This window comes from Lepidochelys olivacea, assembly GCF_965140295.1.
Source record: "Lepidochelys olivacea isolate rLepOli2 genome assembly, chromosome: 26".
In the NCBI taxonomy this organism is placed as follows: Eukaryota; Metazoa; Chordata; order Testudines; family Cheloniidae; genus Lepidochelys; species Lepidochelys olivacea.
Genome location: NC_140436.1, coordinates 11,748,012 through 11,754,047, shown reverse-complemented (window position 1 = coordinate 11,754,047; position 6,036 = coordinate 11,748,012).

The following is a 6,036-nucleotide window of genomic DNA, read 5'->3' as shown; positions in this document are numbered from 1 at the left end:
TCCTTCCTTGTTTGGAGACTGTCAACTTGAAACCTAATCATATATTTTAAAAAGTAGCTTCAGGGTTTGTTCCTTCCCTCAAGTCTCCATGCAATTTTTGTGGTTTTACAATCCCTTCTCTTTCTCTCCCCTATTTCTATATTAAGGACCTACACAACCAAGGAGAACTAATTGTGTATTTGTCAGCACTGGGACTGAAGTGTATTGAAAATTATTTTTCCTTCACCTGTTAGTCTTGGTTGCTGCATGTCACACTAGCAAATGTGCAATCTTAGACAGAATTGTGAAATCCCTTCTCCCTCCCTCCTCCCCCCCGCCCCATCTTAAACCACACCTGATTCTCTAGTAGGTTAGCCTTGCTTGCAAATTCAGACCTTAGTCGGCCTTTAACAAGGACTACACTCCAGAGAAGTCTGAATCACGAAAACCATGCTGAGAGGAAATGGTTACTACTGCATGATTAAAAATGGCTTTTAATGGCCCTTCCTCTAGGGGAAGCTATTCCTGTTTGTGTAGCACACCAACTGCAGGATGCTTCAGAAACCGGGAGTATGACAACATCCCAGCCTCAAAGAGCTCACAATCTTGACCACGGTTAGAATGCTGTCTGATCTAGTCTGTAATGCTGCTCGCTCTCGTTGTCATAACTGAAGTGTGTATTGAGAAGAAAGTGGCCAATTAACTCAAGCTTGGTAAAGGATTGCCTGGGGAGGGCTGATACAAATTGCTTTAAAAAACTGAATGGTTTTATGAGTCTCTTTATCTGCTTGTGTTTGCAGATTACAAACTCTAGGGCAGGGACGGTGTTTTGTGGGCAAACCTGGCATAATGCCGGCACTAATGGTAGACAGACAGTAGGGACCCTGATGTACAAAAGCTTCATGTAGGCAAAGCACAGATTCATTTTTTGAAGGTTGGCATTAACTTTAAGAGACGGAGATACTTGTGAATCAAAAGTAAAGCACAACTTTTCCACTGGATCTTTGTACAAGTGTTTTGGATCTATGAATGGGACCTTATTTACCACTTTTTCATACCCGGGTTATGACCGCCAGAAAGACGGCGTAGCCCAGAAATGTTCTCGATAGACCTGACGTGATGTGCACCCTGCGGCAACTCTTGAGCAGCTCTTTAGGATGTGGAAATCCTTGAGAGTAGCCAGCTGCTGCTGTCAATTTCAAAGATGTCCACAGTTTGACATCTGCCTCTATGCTGGCTGCGCATTTGTGCCTGGATTACAAAGCACCCATCGCTCCCAAGTATGCTGAAAGGCAGAGCTGCTGCGTGAGTTTTCAGTATTGCAAAAAATACAATTTAAAAAAGTATAAAAGCAAAGACTTGTGAAGTGAGTATGAAAGGCAAGGCTTTATGGATGCTACAGCATCTTTTCGAGAATGTTTCCTCTAGGATGTAAACAATATACCAGCAGACCACATTATTGAAGCAGTTGAAGGTCCTTCTGATTTGGCAGGACCATCTTTAGTGGGATCTATGTAGTTATATGGCCCCCATTGGACTGGTATTGGAGAACCACACAATTATTTATTATTACAGCCTAGCAGCACACAGGGAGCCTGCGGTAGAGGTGAGAATTGAATGTATAATAGAATCTCAGAGTTACCAACATCAGTTATGAACTGACTAGTCAACCATGTACCTCATTTGGAACTGGAAGTATGCAATCAGGCAGCAATGGGGTCGGGGGGGGGGAGAGTAAATACAGTTAAGTACAGTACTGTGTTAAATGTAAACTACTAAAAAATAAAGGGAAAGCTTTAAAAAAAAGATTTGACAAGGTAAGAAAACTTTCTGTGCTTGTTTCGTTTAAATTAAGATGGTTAAAAGCAGTATTTTTCTTCCGCCCAGTAAAGTTTCAGAACTGTGAGTCAATGTTCCGTTGTAAACTTTTGAAAGAACCACGCTAACATTTTGTTCAGAGTTACAAACATTTCAGAATTATGAACAACCTCCAAGCCCGAGGGCTTCGTCACTGTGTGAGGCTCTACTATAGGCCTTCTGAATCCTAGTTCTGGGCCTTAGCAACGCAAATTGCCAAGCGTTTCAATAATGCTTTTCCGTGCTGCGTCCAAGTAACGCAGCAAGGCTCCTAATTTTACAGGGACCAGAGCGTTGACACTATGACCAGGAGAACTGATTTCTGTTATAAAGGTAGATCACAGGAGTTTACTTTTAAGGGCACACTGATTTTAAAAACAAAAAAAATCTTTGAGCACACATTTTGTTTTCTAGATGATTACCAGAACCTCAAATCTACCTTTCACTCCCCTGCCCCCATGATGTCAGTGGGCTACAAGGATAAATCCAGACCACTTATCTCACTGTCAGGTACTAGCAAAGAAGTAGCGTTTGGGGCGCAATCCATGCGAGGAATGTTTTAAATCTGACCCATTGTTTGTTGTGGAAATACTTGATCTGATGTTTGGCTCGAGCTGATTCCTTTCACAGTGGTGTGAACCAGAAGGACCGGCTGGGTCGCACATGCTGTTACATTGATGTCAAATGAAATTAAACATCAGGTTCAAGGTGTTTAATAGCCTCAAGTCCATGAACATTTTGAGTTTCTGATGAAATGTGGGTGTAATCCAGCCGGTATTGGCTTCATACCTAAAATTCCCAACTTTTTCCTTTCACGTTTCTTCTCTCTGCAACCTTGGACTGTTTTCAGAGGGCGAGATGTAGCAAAGGGCTGGAATTCCCCTGTGATATTGAACATAGCCCCCAGATTAGAAGCTTATCGGCTCCTGTTGAACTTTGCCCCCACACTCATGATTTGTTTGCTTAGACGTATGAAAACAAGTTGGTTGCTTTCGATGATACTTTCACTTACTACTTAAAGGCTGTAGACTTCTGCATGCTGGAGTGGGAACAGACTCCTTAGGTCAGTGGGTTCATATCCCTGCTAGAGCAGGATTGGTTCTTACAGTCCCTTGTCTAGCTTTAAAAAGCTACAACCCAGTATTGCTAGCAGCAGTGGGCTGGTGGTCAGAGGTCAATGGAGATGCGTGGTCTCCTTCATTGCAGGAACAGATCCTCCAAGATATTTAGGCACCTAACTCCAGTTGAAATCAATCAGCATTAGGCCCCTAAATACCTTTTGAGGATCTGAGCTTAACCTCTAAATGGGTCCTTAATGCATTGATGATGTCAATTGCGTAAGGACCAACTGAGCAAACAGCTTTCAGTTAAGGTTCCCTTGCATTGGCTTTGCAGTCCCCTTACTGCTGGGCCGTTTTGTTCTGGAGTGGCTGGTTGCCCAGCCTCTGTCACTTCGATGTCGCGCTTTAATGGACAGATGCATCAAAGGACTGTAGTCCCGTGACTGCTACGGGCTGTGTGCTGTCAGGATCTGTGAGCACATCCCCGTCCTGCCATTGGTAACAATTAGAGCACATGTCACTCACACAATGCCAGCAGCGTAGGCAGAGCGTGAAGGCAAGCTGGGCTGGGGGTGGGGATTAAAGCCCCAAGGTTCAAACAGCTGTGGGGACAGAGCCAGCTTGGCTGGAGCCTGTTACAATAAACCCCTTGCAATGCTATTCATCACGGAGAGTGGTGCCCCAAAGCCCGAATTAGAACCTTGACGTGGGGATGGGGATGGTTCAGAGCAGGGTTCTAGTCCCAGCTTGGATACTGCCATCCTGTGTAACCTTTAGCAAGTCACTTCCCCTGCCCTGGGCCTCAGTTTCCCCATGTGTAAAATGGTGATAATGCTAGTGCCTTATAAAGAATGGCACCTTGAGAGCTGCAGCTGAGAAGTGCTATATAACAGCTGGGTGTGCCAGGCTCTAGTGAATATAGCTTGTAACCCCTATCAGCTGGAGGGGCGGGAGGTAGCATCCCCTTTCTACAGATGCAGGCGTGCACACCACTCAGCCGGGGTGGGGGGTGACTCCCTGCAACGGTGCAGTGCTGTGAATCGAGGCCAGGTGGCTGCTTCCAAAGCAGACAGCACGCTCAGTGATTCCAGCCACCTGTGTGACGGCACCAAGGCAAACCACGGCAGCTTTGCCCGCCTACATTAGGGCTTTGACCCACTGCAGCTGTGCCTGGCTTGCTGCAATCCCCAGGGGCAACAACGCCATACACATAGCATGAATCATGTTTATTACAGCAGTGCCAAGCTCACAGCCCCATTGGGCTAGGCACTGTAGCCGTGGTTGTTTTCTTTAATCTACAGTAATACCCTCCTGGCCTGGAAGTGCCTATTTGTGTGCAGTAATTCTAACAAGGCCAAATCTGGGTGCCTTGTAGCTATGCCTGGGAGCAGTCAGCTAGGGAGAGAGATACAAGGCCTGTCCGGGTCCCAGTGGCCTTAATAAAGAATCTGCATAGTCACCATTACAACTGGGTCGCGGCTTTTTTCTGCCTCCAGGGAACCTGTAAAACCTAATGGTACTGAATAGCACCAAAGCCTCAGCATCCCTGGTTACCCTGGCTTGAAGGGGTATGGAGAGCCAAAACTGGCTGAGTCCCCCTTCCACCAAGAGAGACCAAAATCACAGTCAGTCTTATCAGGGCTCGAGGCAGGAAGGGGAGGCTGATCCAGCCTGAAAAACCACAAGGCACGTGCATGGCGGAGTCCAGAGGGGGAAGGACCTGGAATGCTGAGTTTGCATTTAGTGAGGCAGAGGACCGTTTTCGTGTGTTGGTCTGTGAGTCATTCAGCGGCCGGGAAATGTCGTCATTTGGTGTCTGGGAATGAAACGGGGTCTGCCCTGGTAGAACATGCTAATGCTGGTAACTCAGTGATAACATGCTCGGGGTGAGTGTGATCGCTTCCCTGCCAAGCTCTCCCAAAGAACCAGGCCCTGATGCTGTGATGTGTGCAGGAGTCCCGCTGCCCATTTCAGTTAGCAAGACTTGAGCCCAACTCAGGGGCTGTCTAGCTGAGAAATGGACTGTGGGCCAGAAATCCACCTACATTCCCAGCTATTGGGCTTCCCACCCTCTCTCCCCAAGACCCTGTCGCAGTCCAGAAAAACTGCACCTGTAATCTCCCTCTGTAGTCCCTCGACGGCACCCACCCTGGGCTCCTCAGCCGTCACCTCTCTTGGGCAGAGACCCACATTTCCCTCCTAATCAATGTTTTTCCAAGCTGCACAGTTCCCTGCCTACACGGTGATATCCCTGTGCTTTACTTTCTCTTCAAAGGCTATGAACAGCTGTAAGTGCCTGCAGTTATAAGTTAACAAACGGCCCTTTCTAAACAAGCATATGTGTTCTTAAGGTGAAAGCATTACAGAAAAAAAACATATAAAACCAATAAATGATCCTATACGTATGCTAATACGCTCACCGGAGATCATCCTCTAACTCCAACGCATGTTCTGGTAGGAGTCAATCCTTCGAACCCCACCAAGGAGGTTTTCTGTGGTTACAAGTTCACCGCAGCCTTAGCTCAGAACCAGAACACCCAGGAATACTCCCGTCTTTCCTTTACACAGCTTGGGCCTTTGATTTTCAGACTCTGGGAACAGATAACCAGCAGAGGGTAGTCCTCTCTTCAGGGCATAGCTTCAAAAGGCTGGGGTTTTGCATAGCGGAAAGGGGGAATCTGCATTCACTTCTCCCCTGCAGTGAGTCCCCAGGCAAACACTTGATACTATTTGTCGCAAAAGTCCATTCTTGTTTGGCACGTCGTTCAATATAGTCCTCTGAAGTTCATATTACTTCTCAGGGTTCATATCCCATCTCCCTCCTTGAGAGTTTACACACATCCCAGCCCACAGTAATATATAAACAATGGACCTCAAAGACATTTAAACTTAATTCAATAAGCTCTCCTAGGGCTAGTGCAGGAAATTGCCCTATCTGTCACAGCCATAGCACTAAGCATTACTAAATCTGCCTAGAGACCTGCTTCCTCTTACAGATCATAGAGTCATAGACTCTCAGGGTTGGAAGAGACCTCAGGAGGTCATCTAGTCCAACCCTCTGCTCAAAGCAGGACCAACCCCAACTAAATCATCCGAGCTCCAGATGGAGCCTCTTGGAAGGATAGGTCCTGGTTTTTTT